The 23371-nt window shown below is 40.2% G+C and overlaps 1 protein-coding gene across 5 annotated transcripts in view; it reads left to right on the top strand.

The window, feature by feature from the left end:
• RERE (arginine-glutamic acid dipeptide repeats) overlaps nt 1-23371 on the top strand; it is a 201357-nt gene that overhangs the window by 122521 nt on the left and 55465 nt on the right. The window lies entirely within an intron of this gene.

The raw sequence follows: 23371 nt of genomic DNA, 5'->3' as shown, positions 1-23371 counted from the left end.
GGCTTTTGTTGTCTTCATTTTTTCATTCCTGCCTTTCCGATTCTATCGTGTTTTTTTGCCCTCCGTCTCCCCTCAGTGTTACATGCAGCCTTTTGTTGTTAGGTTAACATCCTGCCAATTTTGGCAGCTCAGTATCAGATAGGTTCTGTTGCAGGGTAGACATAAGATTGTGTGGATGGATGGATGATGTATGGCAGAGGGAAAGGAGAATTGTGGCAATATCAAATAGTCGGGTGGCAAAATCAGCTGAAGTGGAACTGTGGTTGTGTTGACACGGGGAAAGAACTGACTCAGTGAAACACTAATTCTTCAAGCTTTGTACTGCTCTAAGTCAAAACTGTGTAAGTTGGTTGGCATGTTACTTTCATAAGGATTTTAACTGAGTCCATTTTCAGTTGTGCTGGATGATTAATGTAGTTGATTTTGTTGCGCACATGATAGCAGGGCTGTGTCCAGCACAGCTCCCTAGTATTCAGTAGAACTTCTGGCATAGCACTGTATGAATTACTCAGATTTATTGTAGTTGATGTTTAGCTTTTCCTGTGGACCATCCATTGTCCAAAAATTAAGCTTTGCTTGTTAATTAAAACAACTTTCTGTTGCCTGTGACCAAGCTATCCAGTAAGAGCTGCCTGCAGTGTGATCAGAACTAATTAAAATAAAGGATGGAAGTTATGTTATTTTTACTACTGAAGATGTGGTTACAGAGGTTTAGATCAAATTAAATAGAGGATAAAATTTACCAGTGATTGAATTAAATGGAAGGCTCTGTAAATAAGAAGATGGAGGTTTGTTGTCTCCCTTGTGTTTCTTAATTTATGGCTATTTTTAAACTTTTTTTCCTTCCAGTATGTAAATTCAGGGGCATAGTGTGAAAACCACAGTCTTCCATACTGCCTTACAGAAGTGGCTAAAGAAACTGCTATACTGATGCGTATACATGCAGCTTTAACAGCAGCTGCTTCCTGTTTTTTAAAGGCTGATGCTACACCTGGCTACATCAGTCTCCAGCAGCGACTTGGTGAGGAGGGGTTGGTGTCTCTTGTAATGCTGTTGAATTTACTTTTGTCAAACAATGAGCATGAAAAGCCATATTTTAGCACTGTCTAAGTTCACGCTGCATAGACAAACGTGCTGCAGCATCACCCAGTAACATCTTGTAGTGTCGCGCTGCAGTTTCAAGTAGAAAGCAATGTGGTTCAGAGTGGCCGCATTATTTGGGAAGAAGCTGTGGAGCAGGTCCTCTATTTTGGCATAGGTGATGATAGTGCTTGCCCATCCTGCAAGTTTCCTAGCCCTGACTGCCATGTCTGACACGTGCTGTGATGCTTATTACTGCAACAAGGTCAGTGTAGCTGGGGAGGGGAGATTCGGCTTCAGCCATCAGGCATGTGATATCTATTGCTAATATGAGACTATGAAGTAACCACATCCCCTTTTGTTTTCTTCAGCCACCTTTCCTGAATCTCCCAAAGACCTGATGGCACATAGTCTCTATAACACTCTTTCTCCCTTATTCTGTGTGCAGCAGCAGGTTGTAGTATGAGCAGAGACTAATTAGAGTTTGTCAATACATTGCAAAAACAAAGATGCTTCACTCAAGCTCAGCAAAGATTGTCCAAGTGAAAGAGAAGTAAGCTCAGTTTTGCATCTTGTGGTCACTTCTAAAAATGTTTCTTGGTATCTTTGACAGGTTATAGGCATTTTTGATAAGTAGTCAGAAATCCCTGACAGGAAAGGAATGGTGCTGGTTAAATAATCTTTTCCAGTTGAAAATATTTCAAAAATGACATTGAAACTGTATTTTGAAACATGTRTTTACAGCTTGCTGTTGGTGGGGAAGATAGATACATGTTGCAAAAGGACAACGTATATACGCATGATAGGAATTTAAAAGAAAAGAAATGTAATTAATCATTTTTGATTTCTTATGATAGTCTCTTATGCAGTTGTGTATATTACAGCTGTCAAACTGTTAACTATACAAGTGCAAAACATCAGGTTTTAGATTTTGTTATTAAAATGGAGAAATGTAGAACTCAAGAAAGCATTTTTAAAGTTTGTTTGGAAAGTCAAGTTGTGGTCTCACAACTCGATCTGAATGTTTAARATGGGAGTTCTGAGGGCCTGGTGACCAAAGCAGGACAGGAGGCATCTCTTTTCCTATTCTTTGGTCTTATTTGGAGAACTCCAGCCTTTAGAACTTTGTTTTAAAATCCTGAGAACAGGGTAACAAAGCAAATGTTATGAATTAATTTTGTGTCTCAAGTATTTATTTATTTATTTWTTTGGAATAAGTAGTATGATCTTTGGAGAAGTAAATATAACTACAGCAAAGCTTAAAATGGAGCTCCTACCCTTAGGATATCCAAGGATTGCCTTGATGATTTGATACTTCACTTCCCACAAATGCCAGATATGGCTAGATCATTAGCTCCTTTCAGTTTAGGTTAGCTTCAAGAGCCACATTATATGGTGTGGATTCAGWGAACTATTTCACAAGAATAGTTGTTTTTACGTATTTCTACCATTTTGGGATAAAATCTACTCTGAGAACAGCTTTTCAGTGATGAAAGTATCAATAATTTCAGTGATGTTCACCACAATTCTCAACTTATGCTTGCTCCAGATCAAAAACACATTTTATGAGCACACTTCTATTTCAGATAAATAACCTATCAACTGACTACCATCTATAAAGGATATATTTTGTTAATTTAATGATTTTCAATTCTGATATGCCTTGTGTATTGGAAGGGTGAAGGAAACAGTTCATTTCTGGCTGTTCCTTGCAAAATAGTCATCTGATTTGATCCTACATTTTTGTTTCTTTATTCAGTGTGCTTTTTTTTCTGCCTTTTTATCGGAAATGCCACCAAAATCAATAGGGCTCACAAAAGAGAGAAATACAAATCAGAACTAGAAGAACCTCTGGTTTATTAGGTTTTTAATTAAACATGATGAACACATTTTAAATAACACAAAGGCCTCGGGCTGAGCTGCATCTAATCGAAACAGATTAAGTCACCCGTCCACACTTGGATAGTTATTAATTCTGTTTATTTATGCATGCTAGCTAAAGGCAGAGTTCACTGCTGCTGTGTTGCAGTTTATTGCACAGGGATGATTTTGCTGCATGGCACTGTGCTCCTAATTAGCATTCAGATGTTGATTATGAAGAACATTGATGAGGCTAATTGAAATACCTTTAAAATTCAGGACGGTCTCTTCCTTGCAAAGTTAAGAGAAGTGGGGTGAAACAGTAGCATTATTTGTTAGACTCTTCCTTTCACTCTTCTACTTGGTCCCATCTTTACCTGCTGGTAAATTTTCGAATTTTTTTAGGGTGAAGGTTTTGTTACTTGTGCATCTGCATGCAGAACTGCTGATGACACGTGATGACATCCTTGATAACTGGCTTTTATCATGAAATTTGCTACCCTTTTGATATTTTATGTTGCTTTTGATGGAGACTAGTTGAGGTAAACAACCTTTTAAATTTATGTGCTAGGATAGTTAATCCTTGCTGGCAATAAACCTTAATTGGCCATGTACACGGATTTACAAGTTAATAAATTTTAAAGTATCCACACCTGGCTTCAGGTTAAAGCTCATTTGTCATAAATACAAGTGRAGATCCTTCTGCCAAAAATGACAAGATATGGCAAACTAATTTCCTAACRTGCTTGTGAGTTCTTGTAATCCGGTGTGCCTGGTCAACAAATTACTTATGCAAAGCACAGATACTTATTTGCCTGGCTCCTCTGCCTAAAATCATTTCAGATGTCTCTCAYTTGCCCTTTTTGGACTATCTGCTCAAGGAAACATTGTTTTTGTTGCTCACTTCTTTGAAGCCAGGCTTTTCAGATATGCTGGAAGACAGAGCTGCTTACTGGGGCAAAAATACCATGAATTTTATGTACTGTTCGAGGCAGCTATAGAAAATGTAATTCATAGAAAATCAAAACAGTCTCTGGAATAGCAAGAAGAAAGAATCGAGGGATATTTGAAAAGGAAGCTGGCATTGCAGGGCTACATTTGAGTAATTGAGTGGACTTAGGAGGTTAAGATTTCGGTCACTGCTTATTTTTAATTTTTATCCACAAAAAGTAAATATACCTTCAGAGTGGAGTAGCAGTTGCTACTAACTTAAAATTTTCTGGACTTTAGAAATTATGCCATCTGTATGATACTATTTGTGAATGTGTTAATTGGGAACTGTTGAAAATTAACTGAGAATTAAATTTTTAAAAAATTTCCTACTGTCTAGTAAAACATCTACTTTAAGAATAAAGAAGACTTGACTTTAAGAAAAAGTGTGGAAACAGGACTTAAACTGCAAAAGAACTATCATTTATCACACTAAAATAAACGATGAAGGATGAAACTCTTTTCTACTTGGGAAAAACAGCTATTTTTTAAAAGTTGCATAAAATTACAAGTACTTAGCAGATGACCGTTATACAAAATTATGAGTTAATATGGCCAGAAAAGGTGAATTTAGTCTAAACACAGGTTTTAGACAAAAGATATTAGTCTTTTTGATTGTGATTAACTTGCATCAGTGTTTGATCCAAGCCGTTGTTTAAAGGGATCAATACTATGCACACAGCACTGAGTTTATTGTCAAGTCCTTTTGGAAATGAGACAGTGAATTAAAAATCAATTATACGTGTAGAAAAGTTTGTGTAGGGCAATCAATTTTGTCCTTTTAGTTTGCAGAAAGATTCCATTGTTTAACCAGCTGTGAAGAGGAATGAATTTCAAAAGCCTCCAGCAAATGAGACAGCCCAAATGGGGGAGGCAAATAGATTCTCTGCCCCTCACCCCCCCCAAAAAAAAAAAAAAAAGGAAATCAGCATTTCATGTTCAGCAAAGGCTGCCTTCGGGGATAAATCTATAAATCCTGTCAGTGACCTTGGCTTCAAAATGGGTGTTTTCACTGCTTTTGCTAATCTCGGTCTTTCCACAGCTGCCAAATAAGTTAAGTCTTTTCTTAACATTATCATTATATTTTTCTATTTGCTTTGTTTAACTGCCATATGTTTCTTGATTCATTGTCTCTCTGCCTTCATGTGGAATATTTTTATCTATTAAGTACTTACCATATTGCTGATCCCAAAAAATAATACAACAAATATTTACACTGGCCAGTTGCCACAGCTTGGAAAGCTATTTCTGTGTGGGGACGGGAAGCTAAACTCTGAACTCAAAGTCTAACTCCAGTATAAACTGAATAATTTTTAGGTACTCAGAGAAGCTAGTGTTTTGTTTTGCTTCTTAATTCCAAGAACAGTTTGCAATAGGGAGACTGAAGCACATGGACATATTTCATTGTTGCCATGGGGAAAGAATCTGCTGCTTGAAAGATTAATAAATACTACAGCAATTGATTGTTGAAACCATGTTTTTCATCTCATTTTCAAGGACGTCTTAAAAATGGAGATCGCTTACATTTGCTAGCATTCTCGATCATCTTTCTGCGTTCGTTTAAAAATGAGAACAAGACACTGGGGGACTTGAGAGATTGCATTTGTTCTCCCATAGGCAAAGTGGTTATTTTATAAATGAAGAGGGCCAAAAAAGCTATCCTGCGTAGTTCCTTAGCAACAGAGCTGGAGTCGGTTTTAATGTTCGTGCATATCTTACAAGTGCTATGTATAGCAGCAGGAGCCGTGCAGCTCGGCAGCAGTGCAAGTGAAACAAAAGCTAGTCGCCCGCGCAGGGGGGGAAGCTAAACTGAGCGCGCTAATACGCTGCGCCGACTTGTCTGGCCCTTGTCGCCTCCCCGGTGGATGATGATCTGGTCGGTGACACAGTTGTTGTCTGCAGTGCTCTGATGACCATTTAAACGGTTTTTGCCTGCAAAGGGATCTCAAAGCCGGTTTAAATATGACACTGTCTTTCGTSCTGCTCCTTTCCAAAAGGAAACTGAGTCATGACGTTAATAGTAATAACATCTGGAGAGTGTGGGGAGTATTGTAATWCCGAGAGGTTCGAGGGTTAATGCTTTAGCAATAGCAAGCAGAATCAGAAGAGTGATTGTAAATATTCATCTGTTGGGATCATGATAAAACTTTATTCCACTTATGTCAGTTTTCTTATTGTCTCGATTTAATTTTAAAAACCTTATTGTGCACGAAAGCTCTTTGTTTACATGCTRCTGAGCCATTTATTCTCCATTTATTTGTACACATGCTTAATTTCCAAATTTTGAAATGTAAAGAATTTTTTAAAGATGATCAATTTTTTCTAATAATACATTTGACTTTTAAAAGATTGGTAATGTTATTAAGACACTTTTCACACTTTGTTTTCCAGACTCAAAACAAATCTGTTAAGTGGCCTTAGATTTCTGGCTCATATTCCTTGACATGCATTACCCTGGTAATTTTGTAATTAAAATACAAAAAATTAAAGGAATGTTCATTAGGCCCTTGTTTTCAGAAGGTTTTTTGTTTTGGAAGTGCTCTGAATGCTGAGATAGAAATTTACTTTCGCCTTTTCTAATGGCTACAGAGGGATCACTGGTTTATTGGTTTGGGTAGAGAATGACATCCAGAGTTCTTGGTTTAATTGCAAGTGTTTGCAGTAGTCTTTATAGAGTTCTTACTTCAGTAGTTTGGTTGAGTTTGTCTTGCAGCTGTTAGGAGGTCTAAATTAGTCTCCAGAATCACAACCACCTTGTGACCTAGAAGTGTGGTTTTGTTATAGAAATAAATAATGGTGAGTTCTTTGGTATTTTCCAAGTCARGTATTTGCTAGAAATGTCTAGCATCCAGTAGTTTTTATGTAGTCTAAGTTGATAAAGGTATACAGTGTTGCTTTGTGGAATAGCTCTGTCAGATCTACATGTGATCTATAGCATATTAGTTACACGGAGCCCAGGAATGGAAAACCRTTGCTTTGTGTTGAAAGAGTTGCTTGGTATCTAAACCATGGGAAATGGCAATTAATTGTTCCTAACAAGATGTGCTTTAAGAATACACACAAAAAAAGCCCTAAAAGCAAGCACAAGGACAGGTTACGATGTTGTCTCCAACTTGGAGAGATGACTTTATTTTTCTGCAGGTCTTTTCTTATTGATACCTTTCCTCTCTTTGTTTTAGCCTTGACTTACGTTTGAAAAGCTCTTTGGCTTGAGTGCGGCTATAGAGGTGCAGTTGTTTTCATATGTGGTCTTTCATCTTTATTTTTGGCATCTTACTCAAAAATGGAAAAGACTGCCTTTGAAGAAGGGTGTTCCATGCCCTCTTTGCCTGCCTGAGGATGCTTATTACAGTTTGTCTCTGTCGCTTGTTTTCTCTAGTGAGGTTGAAACTCTCATGGTCTCAGTGGGAAGTTGTTTCAGGTTAAGGGACTCTCAGAATCTCTTCCTGTAGCGGTGCCTTGGGTGGGCTGTGCTACACTGGCATAGAGAGGCATCATACTCACAAGCATAGGAAATACGATGGTGCATGCCTTGCTGCATGGAACTACCACTTTCAAGGTTTTAGACTCCAGGTATTTGCACAGGAAGGAAGGGAGTGGTGTAGTTGAACTCCTTAAGCCTGATTGATGGAGAAGAAGCATTTTTCCATGATTTCAATCTATAAACAAGATAGAACAGCATAACACTATGGAGGAACATAGAGGCTGACAGCTCAGATTAAATAAGCAGAATCATAGGGGCTAAGCTGTAGCTGTTGAGGGTTTAGGTCAAACAGGCTTGGGATGTTTGAAGCCAAAAGTGGAAATCAGCTGCCAACATTTGTCGCATGTGGGTGCAGAATTGGGAAAACCTGCAATTAAATAGAATTGAGAAGGGAAGGGTGGGGAGAAAGCTGGAAATAGGCAGAGGCAGCTGCTGTGTGTTCCAGCATGAGCYAGTTTATTATCTTTTGCCTTTTTTGATATTTTCCTGATGGATTTTGATTGCAAAAAATGGGGATTTGCTAGAGATGGTTCTACAGGTGCTGTTGACAAAAGATTGTTAGCTCACAAATAATCAGAGAAATAGGTGGCTGGCTTGATTACCTGCTAGTAACCCATCTTCAAAAATTGTTTTAAATGAACGCAGAAGCATTACTCAGTATGCTGGAGAGCTGTCATCTAAACGATCCTCTTAAACAAAGGAATTAAGCTGTGTGGCAAAGGATCCCACYGAAGGAAAGAGACACTGTGTGAAATGCGATCATGATATCGGGAAAAGGGCGCGAAGAGAAAAAGAAAATGRTGCTTGGAAGTGTGTTTCTCTGTCAAATCTTTGCTCACCAGAGATGGGTAGATAAACAGGGATGAGGCATCGCCAGGAGAGCCAATACTTCATGGTCAGATGAGGTACAGAAAAGGTTATCGTATTTAGAAGCAAAATAGCTGTGCTGCAACTTTAAAAGGTAGATTATACCCACAAGTTGCACATACCCAGCAGAGTCACCTGGAATGTTTGTGCTTTTTGCTTCGTATTCCTTAGCCCCAGCAGCAACCAGTGAGGTGCTGCGGGGGTGAGGCCGTTTCTCCCGGGTTGTCAGTGGCCTCATTCTCTGGCTTTTTGTGGTAACCCTCATTATCTACTGAGATTTGTAACACTACTAGATGCCTCGTGCAGCTGGAGCTCAGTTGCCCTGCTGGTATGAACTGTGCTGGAAAGCAAATAGACCTTACCCATATTCCTAGCCTAAAACCACCTCCTCCTCCTGCTGCTATCCTCTCACAACTGTATTCCTGGAGGTAATGTACTCACAGTTAACCTAACTATGAAGCCATACCTCTCTTGGTTATTATGTKCATATACATACGTATATGTATGTCCAGATGCAGGTACTTTGCAGCAGTCTTGTCTGGGAGTTCATTGTCATTTTCAGCACATGGCTGTCTTATTTCTGGGTTTCTTGGGTTTGTGTCATCTGCTTTGAGTGACAGGAGAGAAAGCTGTTCTTAGTCTCTCTGTACCCCCATAGCCTGTCAAGGACTAAACATTGCTCTCTAGGAGAAGAGTAAGCAGGGCATATTCACTATCTGGCAAGGTTAAACCTGTTGCGAAATGAGCAGAGCTGGAAAAAAGTGAGAGTAGTTTAGTCAGAAAACAGGTGTGCAGCTTAATCCATGCTAATTTTTGCTGCTTCTGCTTGGTAGGGCAAACAGATTAAGTTCTCTGTTACAGTGCAGCGGCAGCAGTTGATGAGTATGTCTGTGCTGCCAGAGCAGTCTTTGCTAGCATCAGTGGGGCTCTGTGGAGAAAGCAGAGAAGCCATGCTGCTTTCTTGGCCAAGCTAGAAATACGGAAGAAAACAAATTTTTATTTTCCAAAGYGGCAAATTGTATTGTCAGTACAATSTAATTTGTAACAAGTCTGTGACTTCTTAGATCTCTCCTTAGTATCTGCAAACAATGAAAACTAAAAGAGTGGGAGGGGGAAAGAGGAAAAACAAATAGGTTTGTCCACCTGGCTTGTGGAGGCAGTGAGTACCATGATACGCCATCTTTGATAGTCTTAATATAAGGCTGTTTTTGAAATAAAGCACTCTTGCTTGAAGCTTTGATTTTAATGTTGGAAAAGCCTTGTTTTTAATGAGTGTTTTGATTTTTCTAATTATGCAAACAAAAGAACAGAAATAGCTTTTTTGAATGTTGCTAGAATTGCTGTGGTCCTGCCTGACAGCTCATCTGAGACTTATTTAATATGGACTGGTGGCTGCTGCAGCAGAAAATGACAAAGTGCTTTTTCAAATTTGTATAGTGACATAGTTCGTATTTAAGAAACTCTGATTRCTGTCACAACATGGATGCTCTGTGTGCTTTAGCTCTCAGGACTTATCTTTCTTGCACTAGCATAAGCAGTATGAATGCCAAGATACACCTCATTTGCAAGTTCTGTTTGCATGATAAATTTTATTTTTCTAATCTTCCCCATCAACAGCACCATTTTTTTAAATCTTTCAGATGACATAAAAATGCATTTTAATGAAGCAAATTATATAGCTTTGTCTCCTTTTGTGCATAAGTGGGGCGGCCATATTCAATTAGGCTGAAAAATGATCATTTGTTCTATTACAGGCTGTAACAGAGCAAGAGAAAAAACTGTGATCCATCACCAGTTGCTCAGCTTTGTTACTTAAATCACTTGCCATTCTGTCAGTGGCTCTGAATCCTCTATGGGAGCCATTATTTAATTTAAGTTTGTGGAGGTGTCATTGGTTTGATAATAGGCTTCTGTAGTAGACACATAGTGACTAAATATTAATCATTTTCTGCATCCATCCAAGGTTCCTAATTAGTTAGAAGGGTAGCAGCGCCAGTAAAGCTAATGATTATATTGCCATGAAAAGAATTTGACAGCAAATAAGGATTTGATCCTGAGAGATACTGAGTACCTGCCAGAACTGAAGCAGTCTGCTAAAGCTCAGAGTGCTTAATTTCGGAGTCTAGCTCCACGTTGCTTACATAGGAAGAGATATGCAGGTTTTCAGATGATCTGGAAGGAATTTAGAGATTTGAGAGTGGAAATGCCATCTTAGAAGAATGCTTGTTTCCAGATCATAGTGACAGTGTAACTTGGATTTTAACCTTCCTAAAAGTTTACCTAGTCTTCACTGAGGACCCTCAACACGGTCATCTCTGGACAGCTTCTAAGCACTGTCTGTGCTTCTGCAAAGGCTCTCAAACTGGCATGTGCTTAGGTTTGCTCTTCCTTCCTCCTTGCGTAGTGTTGCATAAAAGGGGTGTTATGTTGATCAGTGCTCATGAGAGCTCAAACTACTACTTTGAGCTCCTTTTGTTGAATGTTCCTTTTGTACTTCCATGTGCCTGCGGTTTAGCATATATTGTGGTGAAGACTCAAAATGCACGTATCTTCTGGGTTTGTGGTTTCACTTCAGCTTTTACTGGCCTCTTGATATCTCACGTGCTCCCCTTTCTATTTTTGCATGGTCCACCACGTGCTTTTCCTTATTCTCCTGTTCCTTTCCTTCTCCTCCTCCCTTTCCCTCTGTGCCCTTATATGCATAGTATGCTCTTAAATTTATATGGCCTTTAGGCTRCATGAGGAGATTGATCAGACAGCGTTTCATGCATTTAGAGCAGCCAATAAGTATCATGGCATATTACGTTCCACTGGATTGAAACAATTTCATGCACTCAAATCAAACATTCAATTTGTTATAATTGAGGGAGGTAAGAGAGAGCACCTCTGTTGCATGGGGGTGCATATTTTGGGAATGAACTTACCTGTTATGGAAGACATTGTCCAGTTTTACATACCGGSGGAGGTGATTTCAGTCTCAGCACCACTTCTCCCCATAAAATACCAGCCTTTCAAGTTCCTATTGCCAGAGTTCTCTTTTATGTTACAGGTGCACTGCTGGTCCTTCATTTTCACCTCTTCTTTTTCCTTTCTTCTCTTATTCCTGGGCTACTTTTTCATATTTGGCAGAGGCTCCCYGACTCCCTCCAACTAGATGTTTTTATTCAGAGGCCCTTACACAAAAGAAAAGGGAACTTATGAATCATCTGCCTTTTTTAAAGCTACTTTTATATGTTACTGCCAAGATCACTGTATGAGCCAACATCTTCCTCAGTAATTGGATGGCTGTATTGCAGAAGTGTATCAGTGACTGTACTGAGCCTTTTTGACAACAGTCTGATGGGTAATAGACCAACGAGGATTGCAGTGTGGTGTTCCCGTCGTGTCACAGGAACTTCCCAAGGGATTGCAACCATGTGCAGTGGGACCTACCATTTAAAAAAAAAAAAAAAAAAAAAGGTCCTGATGCAGTTGCAGCAAAGCTTGCTAATTATCTGCATGTCATACCCACCCTTCTTGCTTGACTTTTGGTGTCTAGGGTGCCATTTGTACCCACAATGATAGCTAGCAGAGCTACTAATAAAGCAGTAGATACAGTGTTAGAATCTTAATATTAGGACAGCATTGATGCTATGTTTGCTTTATTCTGATTTTTTTTCCTGCTTTGGTTAAAAAAAAAAAAGTCTTTTATTGAGGATATGCTGCTTAGCCCAAAATTTGATTTTATCATTGTTACTGTTTCTCATATCCAAATTTGGTGGATTGGGTACCTCTTTACCACATTGCAGTCAGTGCCAGATATATCCTGAGAGATGTTCAGGAAATTTGCAGAGCTTGCCTTATGTCCTTTTAGAAGAAGTCACAAATTGGATTGTATTTGAGAGTTTGAACTCAAACCTGAGTATTGCTACTTTGAATAGCCTGCTGTTTAATAATTTATTTGGAGCAGTCACCGACAGAAATATTTGCCGTGCTATTTGTATAATTTCCTTGGGGATTCTTGTCACCACTTTGTCCCATTGTTCTTGGATTTGTTCGTTGCTCTGAAGCATGCGAGCTCTTGATACGGTTTTGTTCATTTCCTTCAGTCATTTGCAGAAAGTCACTGTTTGGAGGTAGAAGTACAATCTSAAGAATAATTGATGAAAATGGTTTAAATCCCTGTGGAGCAATATTTCTGCAATAGGGAACTTCTACTAGAAATGTTGTGAGAGTCTTGAAGGGATCACACAGAGTATTTCAAGTAGTCAGAGTGCAGCTTTTTTGTGTGTGTAAWGTTACAAATTGAGTGAAAGGACCAAACATACCACTGTTAAAGAGAACAACTTGAGGCTTGCATAATAGTGTTACTGCAGTACACACCTGTGTTTTTAGGAAGTCTGTATGATGTGCGTAGGGAAAGAATAAATTTTGTATGGGGGGGAAGAGAAAGAACATGGAAATGTTCTGGTTTTTAAGAAAACACAAGTGGAACCTAATTCTGTGTTAACCCTCAGGTTAGTGATTAGCCTTGTGATCTGGTCTTACTAAACGACATACAGCTCATGGGTTGGGACAGCTGTGTATCTGTGCTCACCCACCCATGTTATTGCCTACAGTGGGCACTTTAGTGTTTGTAATTTAATGGRGATCCACTTTGTGTTAGCAGGCAGAGTGGTGTTCCTTACTGTATTAYAGGTTCAGTAAAAATCCTGTTGTTAAGAAAAGCAATTGGAGAATGAAATTCAAAAAGAAGCTAATATATGATATTTTCCTCTTGGCTTGTTTTTGTCTAATAAAGATAAGGGCAAGTATAGAGAATCTTCAACCCTCTGGAAGATGATGTATGTTCTGATGTTAGCATTATTCAAAAGAAATATTCATAACTTTAAGGATGCRCTTGGAATTGCTGATTTTGGTGCAGGAATTTGATGTTAAGGGGATGTGAGGAAGGGAAAGGTTAATATTCCAAATGAATGCATGAAGACCATGTCTTTGGAGGAAGGGTTATATAGTAAGGCTCTGTTTATATTCTGTGTAAAGGCTGCTTTTCCATTTTGGTTCATGTTACACATATTGCATGTCTTTTTGTGTATTTTGGAGGAGTTCTTTTTTTTTTTTTTTTAATCTCTGCTCTTGGACTCTATAATTCCAGTAGTTTCATCCTCTGCAAAAAAATGAATGCAGTTAAAACTATTGATTTTAAGAAATTTTTAGGAAATACATTCTCTCCAGAGAAATGCMCCAAATTTGAGTGAACATGAGCCTAAAACTAAATGTAGATAGCATTTTTTTTTGTCTGAAGTTTGCAGCTTCAATATTGAACTTTTGCTGCTTACCTGTATTTGAGGGAGAGATACTTTCAGATGTCATATGGGAGAGGAAGTACGTTCCTGAAAACGGACACATTGTCCAACATTTACTTGCTGTTTATTTTTGAAGTATTGGAAAGCTCTTTTATATATTAAATATTTTAAGAACAGTTTAAAATGAGAAGTGCATCTCTAAAAAGGTAACCTGATTTATAATCAAAGGCTGTTGTCTCTTGGCAGCAGTGGATTATTTGTTCTGTTCTTCTGGGTCACAAGTAGACCCAGACCTTTGTACTCTTGAACTCTTAGAAGGCTTTTTAAAGAAATCATTTATGTGAAAAGAACACATTCAGATCATTTTAGCTTTATTTTCCATGCTGAGAAAGTGCTGATTATAGGAGACAAACTTTACTGTGTTTTATGAATAGAAAGCTGCTCTTTTGTCAATGAAAGCAGTTGTAAGTTTCTTGCATTTTAAGGTTTCTGTCTGCAGAAAGGGGATAATCTGAGGCTTGCAAAGTGAATCTCTGAACACATGCACAGTGATCGTTTTCTGAAGATTACAAAAGAGCAWATGGCTTAAGCTTTTCTGCATCAGAGTGTTGCACAGATTTGAATCCTGCTGTTGTGCCTGCATAGGTGGACCCTTATGTCTGTGCAGGCTCTTCTGTACAGCAGAAGGTCTATCATGAGCACTAAAGTGCAAATGTGGGCAGCTTGGCCAGCCTAGTATCTTGCTGGCAGAAATAGTGAAGTCTAGTAGAATAAGGAAGTGCTTGCATGTCTGTTAAATTTTCTCTTTGCCCTGCTGTTTAGAGGGAAGGTACAGTGCGTCCTCAGGGCTGTGCATTTGCAGTGGTTCAGGACTTGTTGCTCTGCTTGAAAGCTCTTTGCAGCTTGACCCTCTGCTGCAGTGCTGCCGGGGGCCTGAGCACTGCAGCCCCAGCACGCCACTTCTCCCCTCGCCTGCTTTCCTGGAGGAAAATAAATTGCAGACTGAGCAGTCTTCGAACAAATGTGCTCATTTCTCCCTGCTTGTTCATCTTGCTGCTGAAATGTGGGGCCAGATAGCTGCAGTAGTGTTACAGTGGATAGTAATGCTTGTAATAAKCCACAAATTGTATTTCCAAAGAGCCAAGGTTGTTTATCAAACGCCCTTTCTAAAGCTCAGGAAAAGTAAAGTCAGTATATGTATTCTTCTTTCTCCTCCTGCTGCTGCTTTAATATCAAGCCTTTTTTGATCTGTGCATCAGCTTCTGATGTGCCACTGCAGGCTGTTCTCAGATCAGGTTTCTTGGCGTGCTGTTGACTTTATCTCGTTTACTGGATCGCGTTTCTGTTGCCATACGCCCCGTGATCGCAGCCTCCCCACAGCTTTTTAACAATTAGTAATTGAGYAGGAAGTGTGTGTTCATTACAATAGCCTTTTGATTTTGCTTTCACAACCACGCAGTGTGTAGCAGGCAGCAGAGGCGGGGGAGGCGCTCCTCTGAAACGCAGTCTGTTGTTACAGCCGCTGTCCGTCCGTCTGTCCGCAGGCTCAGACTTGCCTGGCGCTGGTTGCTTGGCAACCCGGGGCTGGAGGATGCGCCCTGGCCCATGGCGCCTTTCCAGGAGCAGGCTGGTGGGTGATTTATCRCGGGCCGGGAGCGGGAGAGCCCGGGAGACGGGACTGGACCTTCTGACGGGAACCGTCACGAGATGGGAAGGCGAGAGAGACTGGCTGACCTGGGAGCGTTGTTGGGGGGCATGCAATGAAAATGCCCAGCGCCAGTAGATGAGAAGCCGCAATTAGAGCAAAAAGAAAGGCGTTTCATTTAGAAATAATTWTTTCTTTTTTTGCTGTATTGTTTTCTTTCTCATCTAGGCTTTCACAYAGAAACAGGTACAAAGCAGGAAGTGAATAAAAGCTTTGCAAACTGCTTTGGGAGAATCTGAAATCTATCCCCTTATAAAAATAGCCCTGAAATACTGATGGTACACTAAAGCTGGAGTTAGCACATAAGGTTAGCAGCACCCTGACAGCTCACAGCCTGGGGTGAAAGAACAGTTGTATTCTCCCCAGCTTTGGAAAAGCCTGATAGCTATTGTGTCACCTTCGATATCCTGTTGCCTTTCATATGGATTTTTTCCATTGATCTTTGATGTTAAATAGAGAAAGGAAAAGAAGAATTCTATAAACTGGCACTTAGGTAGCGATTCGTGCTGTGGTCGACGTTAGACCTTACGCCTGTGGAACATCAGCTCCAATAACATGAACCGAAGGAAATTTGGATAACCTTTAGCTAAGCACCCTTGTTCAGTTTCTTATGCTAGCTTGTAAAGCTTTATCCAGAGTATCCAGAGCTGGGGGATTGATGATACGTAGAAAGCATGGCAGCAAGAGCATTTTTGCATACTTCAAATGAAGGGGAAGAGGGAAGAAAGGATCATGAATCCACTCTGACCTCTTGCATGGCAATTTAAATACTTTACTGAAAATTCTAAATAAATGTGTTTGCAGCCAGTAATCCCACTCTGCGTGCAATCTCATTTAGCCAACTGTGTATGCAAATGTGCTATTAATGTGTTTGCATCCAGTTTAAATATACAAATCTAATCTGTTTATATATGTAATTTACACACAGCTGTGCTCATGCTCACTTAATACCAATATTTTCAGCAAGCGAGAGGTATCATGGGAGAGCTATTGTTCAAAACAAAAGCTAACAGTGCAGCACCATGGAAGGGGGATTATTATCATTTCAGGATCTTCTGGCATTCCCTTGAGGGAATCTGCTTAATGATTTTCCGTCTGTCTCCATGGCTGTGGATGTGTGGAACAGACTCTGGTGGGTGGTGTGTGCCCCTCTGTATCCATATCATGCTTTGGTCTTGAATCCCTCACATACAGTTTGAGGTAGGGTTTARTTTTTCACAATGCTTAAGGAAAATGAAGTGATGCTATAGGTAGGGAAAGCAAATCTGTTTACCAGCTTTAAATCTTTCAGCTGATATATTTCTTCTATTTATAAAGGACATTTGCTCTTACAGGCAAGTGGCCTAAGTGATGCATGATTTTTTATCTATCCAGATTACCAGCAGTGTACTCTGAAGAGATGGTGTGAATGTCCAACGAGAACATTAATGCCTTTTAATATATATTGGTATCTAATGATCACCATCTAAATATTTTTACATTTCCATACTACATTTGAAAAGAGTAAGAAGGATCAGTGAAAAATAATTTTATTTTCAAAATACACAGAGCTAAAGAGGCCAATTCTGTCTTGTCACAATAGAATTCTTCCATTTAAATCAATTAGTAAGAAGAATAAATGGACCAGTATCCATTAAAAGATGGCTGCGTTTGGTTTTGTATATGTCTTGAACTAAGGTCACAATCTGCAGAACAAAGAAACTGATAAGTATTAGAGAATATTTTTAATAATACACGTATATAGGATCGTTTTATTCCAGCCTTGCTGTACAGAATAATCACCTGCATGCGTGCCTGCTTTCTCTTGGATGGGAACTCCAGAAACTTTTGTGACACGGTTTAAGAAATGTTGATCTGTTTACAGAGTCAGCAAAGGGGACTGTTAAAATGTGAGAAAAATATCTCATTTTCAACCTGGATTACTTAAAATTTTAGTTTGTGATTGAGGAGCAGCAACTGGCATTGTGGAGGTGGCTGCCCATTATTACCATTCATGCTTCAATGTCATAGCTGGCTATGTTTGTAAGTACAATGAAGCATCTTTACTTGCTGTTATCCGTGACTTGCTGCAAGCCAARTGGATCGTGAAAGAACTTGAGTGCGTAGTGTCAGTGGTCATCTAAGCACAGACATTCCTACTATAGCAAAGGTCTCTTGTAACAGACACTTGTAGTAAGTGGTTCCAGGCTTCTCAAAGCAGTTGCTGGAGGCTGTGAACAAGTTCACATACCTTTGYGTCTATGTCATGGTTATGTCAGAGAAGAGAATTGAGGTCTCTCAGATCATGACCTTTGCTTCAGTGCTGAAAGTTGGTGAGATTCTTACTCCCATGCAGGGCAAGGCAAAGGAGTGCTGTGGCGGAGTTGGGACAAAGCAGTAAACTTAAGAGCATCTGAGATGAKGGAGGCTAAGGGCAGATAACACAAAAGGAACAATGGAGCATTTTCCCAGACACCTACTGCTACTTCTGCTTGCATGCTTGTGGTCTGTGCACATCTCTGATACAATGCCAAGGTCTGCAGAACAATGTGCAGAAACACTTAGGGAGGTTTTACGAAGTCTTTCACTTAAACAAGTTTGCCAGCTAGGTGATTTTTGCAAGCTTGCTGTTAACTGAGGTAATGAACAGCAGCACAAGTATCTAATACTAAGGGTAAAATTGCTGGCTACTTCAAAATTAAAAAAGAAAAAAACATTAAATAGAGTTATGGTTGTGACAGGAAACAATAAAACAAAGGAAGTTCAGATGAGGTTGAAGCATATCCTGTTCTCCCAGCAGCAGGGCATATTAAAGGAACATAACAGGGGCCTGCATGTACATTTTTCTTGACACTTCCTCTTTCCCAGTAGACTGATTTTTACAAAGCTTCCATGTGAGCTTTGTTGGGTTGCGATACCCATTCCTGATTCTATGTGCTACTGTTGTAGCTGACTGTTTTATCTTGGGACCAATGCTTGTTCATGGCAAGTTGCTTTCAGGATGAGAAATGATAGGAAGTTTAAGGGATTTCTCTCCCTCTTACCCTCTCCTGTGCCCCTAGAACAAGGTCCCTTCCCCCCACCCTTTTGCAGCTTTCAACTCTTTAACTGGTGCTTTTGGTGCTAGCTGGTGCTTTTGGTGCATCTTGCTGTGGGACTCTTGATTGCTCTGTTCCCTCCTTGGCTGGACAGAACATCTGTCCGTCTCCACCTGCTTCTCCATCATGCAGCCTTCCTGGGCTCAGTGCTAGAACGTTGTTTCTCCRAGCTTTAACCCAGCTGCCACCCCTGGCTTAGGCTCTGTGAGACGGCAAGACTCGGGAAGTCTACCAGCAAGGGTTAGGAATGGTTGGGGGCATGGCCAGGGCATAACATCCTGGCAGCAGCTTCCCACCCCCGAGAGCCCTTGCCTTCAGGGGCCGTGGCCCTGCGTGGTGCAGGGTTTCTGGGCAGTGGGACTGTTACTGGGTAAGAGCCCCTAGGGAGCTGAGCAGTTTGTGGAAAGAGTTAAGTACATGTGATAYGTTTCTGTAGTGGTTCAGTGGGTTCTGAGAATAGCGTGGATATGTATGACAGCTGCATTGCCTTTAACTTAAAAAGTACCWTTTTTTGACCTTCATGGAATTAATTGCTGAGCAGTGTTTAGTTCTGCCTTTACAGAGCATCTAAGACTACTTTGAAGTGAAAGATACAATCAACATTAGCATCATTTTTCTGATATAGCCAGGTATAGTCTTTGGGAATAAGAAAAAAATGATAATTTGTAAGAGATGCTTGACATCATTAGGTTAAACCATGCTTAAGTGTCTTCCTAAGGAAACTCTCAGGATAGTTTCTGGATAGTTTCTGTCTTCTGTTCCTAGAGGACAATAGGAATCTTTTAACCTTATCAGCAAGTATCTTTATTTGAACTGTATACACATGCGTTAAATGTAATGTTAAAACCCAGCCAAGGTTGTAATAAAATGTACTCTGCGTACTGAAATTCAGCCAATATGCATATACAATGTCTGCAGGCTGAAAAAATTACTGTTTGGGGCAATCTATAAATGTGTGCTGCAYGCTAACAGGAGCTTTGCAGATGTAACCAAATCTCATTTCCTTTTCAGAACAGCTGACATAATTTTTAATCCTGTAAAATTTAAGAAATAAAGATGCTTTTATGCATTCAGCTTTTATTTGCTGTTAACTGTTAAAACCCTGTAAAACTTCTTACCACGTTTACTGTGAAACTAACTGAAGCATATTAAATTTGGAATATGACAGCTTGAAGTTGGCAACTGCCTAAAAAATCTTAGGCCTTTCAAAAATATGCTCTAACTTTATCCCTTTCATGATAGAAAAATATGTAGTGAAAATCACACTGGGATTTCCAATATAACTTCCATTTTTTATATGCTCATAATTTAAGTAGAGCTTTGAGAGAAGAACTTTCTGTTCTTGGACACGGCCTACAGAGGGGATCTTTCAGAAATGAGTAAAAATTCTCATTTTTTGGATTAAGTAGGAACAGAAAATGCTCTGTATTTGTAAATATATTGCAATACAAAAAAATTTTCATTAATTAACCAGCTGGGAGTTGTGGGAAGGGAATGAAATAACAAATAGACTTTCTTGCAGAAAATACATTTGATCTAAACCTGCTTGAAGCATCACCTTAGAACGGACATATTACTAGCAGTTATGAAGTTACAGTTCTATCAGAGCTGTCTTGCCTTTTTGAAGCACATGAGGCTTCAATTTGAAATTCTTAAATGGATTAAACAGATAATTTTGTGTAACATGTTTTTCTTGTCTGCTTTTCAGGCCAGGTCTATTCCAGATTTCTACAGCAAATAATAACCAAACTGTTCCTCAGTTCCCAGTTAAAACCTGGGGTGCTGAATTTCAGCATGCAGCAGTAAATTTTTCCTGCCAAGCTCTAATCTCTTGATAATAGAAACCCTGACGCATAACCTTAACTACAGCTTTGCAATGGCATTATCATCACATTGATAAACATGCCATCTGAGCTCTGTTAGTCAGAACATAATGGCTTTGTGTATCTTGTCACGATATTTGTTTCTTAGGATAAAATATGGGACCTGCAAGTAACACATATGCAAACATTAACATGCTTGTTCCTTGTTCTTTCTTGTTATTTATAGCTCCCTGTTTACACATTGCAGCAGGATACTGTAGGATCTAATAAATTACATTGGAGAAGCTCAAATTATAAAATAGCAGTAGGAGAGCTTGTGTTCTGGCTGGTCAATAGCCATGGTAACCACTTCATAAAATATAACCGTGTCGTTTGTCAACAATGACTGACCTAGGAAGCCATGGGATTTCCTAATGCTACTTCACAGCAATAATTACTCTTAGCATTTATGTAAATTTTGCTACAGTTTGTTTTCTGTGAACAGTACAAACAATAACGCTGACAAAATTCTGTAGTAAATAACGTTTTAAATTTAAGTGTAAGTGGTAAAATTGAAGTATATTAATTTTTTAAAGTACTGAATTTGGATTTTTAAACCATTATGCTCTAGAGCCACTTCTGTGTTTTATAAAACCTACTTTCTTATGCATTCATAGGATTAAGTCTCATTGTTCTACCGTTCCCATATCGTAAGACTATTTAAATCTAGCAGCTATCTCTTTCAGATGCCTTTTGCAGGCAGAGTGCAACATCTCCTGCCCCATTAAAATGCAGAGATGAAATCTGTTGCATGCGATTTGTGGAGAGGTGAGAAAATTCAAACTGTGTTAGGCAGTCTGTCTCGCAACACACAGGAGAACAACAGGTCACTTCTGATTTGGTGTGGAATTATGTACTTTGTTCTTTTACATTTAAAAATTTAATAGAGGCTTCTATTGTGCATGACTTAAAAGAAGTAGCTGTTCTTGTTGCAAGTTAAGGGAGAGCTGAACATATGATGCCTGAATTAATGTGAGACTAGTACAGGAAGAAAGATCTGGAAAATAAAATGTATTTTTAACGAAAAAAATAGGTTTTAAAATTTCTAAGTTTATAAAACTAATGTTTTGCCTGCACTTATTAATGAGACTGGCTTTCTTCTGCCTTCAGTAGAGGAATAGTTGAGGAATATCTCTATGTTCCTTGCAGTGCATCGATGGCCTACTGACACCAGCTCAGACATACTGCTGAGATATATTCTAGTTGCAAGGACTTCTTTGTATGATATAGAAACAACGGTACCCAACAAATCAGAGAGCTACAAGCCTGATCTCCCACTTGTATGAAATACAGGCAGAACGCCCAGAGCAGTGACTTTTATTGTGAAGCCACTGTTTACTTTTAATGGTCACTATGACTTTTTTTTAGCGACTCCAAGAAGCATAGGGATGACTTCTGTTTTGTTAAACACCAGTGACTGCCTTGGAGGGGAAGCTGTAGTTAATCAGCTCATTTTGGAAATGAGGGTTGATGCAGAACATTGATGGATCAAGTAGTTCAGTGACTACTTGTGGCTGCTCTCCACTTAAGTTTTTTTTTTATTTATTTATTTCATTTGATCTGTACAACCCATAATTTTCTGCATACAGCTAGGAACTTGAGTTAGAACATATCTCCTGGAAAAACATCTAGCATGAGTATTAAAGACTGAAATCATGTTTTTAACTATGCCACTTTCTCTTGGCCAATAAAGGTGATGGCATAATTGGCCARTATTTCAGAATGCCAGAAAGATTGACTTCAGTCACATTTGGGATTTTTGAACATCATTTCAAGCTACTTCCAGCTATTGAGACAGGCAATACTATGCTTATGTTCCCAGTAGGGATTTTCTTGTGAGTAGAAAGGGAAACAATTTGTCATAGGGGTGTTTTTAAGACAGTGTTGAATKAGAACACAAAACAAATGTGAAATAGTTTGATTTTTTTTAAAAAAAAAATCAATCTTGAAAAAAATAAAGGAGAAAAAAAGAGATTGTTACCAGAGAATTCAATACACTGTAGTAAGTCATTGGCAACATGACATATAAGAGATCAGGCTTTCCCATTTTATACTGTGAACCAGATTGCTCTTGCATATTCTGCTGTYTTCATGCACAACTGTAGTGTTCCTGGTCTGGTTTCTTCTTACTGCTCTCCAGCTTTTTATGTCCCGTTTCCGTAATGCTCTGTTAGCTGATGCTGCAAAAGCGCCGTACCTCCAATGCAGTGCACGTTAGCAGCGATSGCTGTGCGGAAGGCAGGAACTGCTGTGCTGAGACTCCAAGTGCCCGTTGGATTGTGTGCTTTCAAGTTCTTCTTGATTGAGCTGATTTTTGCTCTGTGGGGTTACGTTGCTCCCTGGCCTGCTGGGAACGCCCTGTGGGCATGTTGGTGTTTCTTGTTGCTGCTGCCATCTTCCCTTGCAGGAGCGTGTGTGCATGGTGCCAGAGGGGTGGTCATCTTCGCCTGCAGCYGAGTGCAAATCAGGAATTGCACTTCGCCGCAGTGCAAATCCCTTGTCCTTGGCATGCCAAGAAGAGAAGTATGTGTGTGARTTAGTGACCAGTCGCACGTTGTGGGCGGTCTTGGCGACCTGCTCTGCAGGTTTTTGTGGGTGACTTCTGTGAAGGAAGGCTGCCACCATGCTCTCCAGGAGCCCGAGCACCATCCTTACCRAACCCATACGCTTCCAAGGGCTCTGTTCACTGGTTTGGGGGGGGGAATCGTACGCTAGAGGGGACTCGAAGCATCTCCCACTGAYGGCTAATTCTTGTCTCTGCACCCACAGGCGTGTTTTTGCAGTCCTCGGCAGTGTTGCTGGTTTGGGGGTGAGGGCTCGGTGAGTCCCCCGTGGGACTGTGTCTGCAGAATGGTGCGCGGGAGGTGCCGGAGGAGACCGCTCCTCGTCTCCGGCGATGTGGTGGGAACTCGTGCGGCGTACGAAGCGCTGCCGCTTTCGCAGTGCGTTGCCCGTTCCGGAGTTCCTGCTCCGCTGCACGGCAGCGACGCCTCTGCCCGCCTGCGCCGTGCTCGGCGCAGCTCGCTCCGCTCCGCTCCGCGGCCGCACGCAGGCTCGGCCCGAAATGCGCGGCGCCGGGGCGCGCCGATCCAGGCCGCCTTTTGCGCCGCGCCGCCGCGATCACATGCTGGGCGGCCGCCGGCCCGGCCCGGCCCGGCCCG

This window comes from Rhea americana, unplaced genomic scaffold, assembly GCF_003343005.1.
Source record: "Rhea americana isolate MKP2758 unplaced genomic scaffold, rheAme1 scaffold_143, whole genome shotgun sequence".
Lineage (NCBI taxonomy): Eukaryota > Metazoa > Chordata > Aves > Rheiformes > Rheidae > Rhea > Rhea americana.
This window is presented reverse-complemented; position numbering and strand designations above follow the sequence as displayed.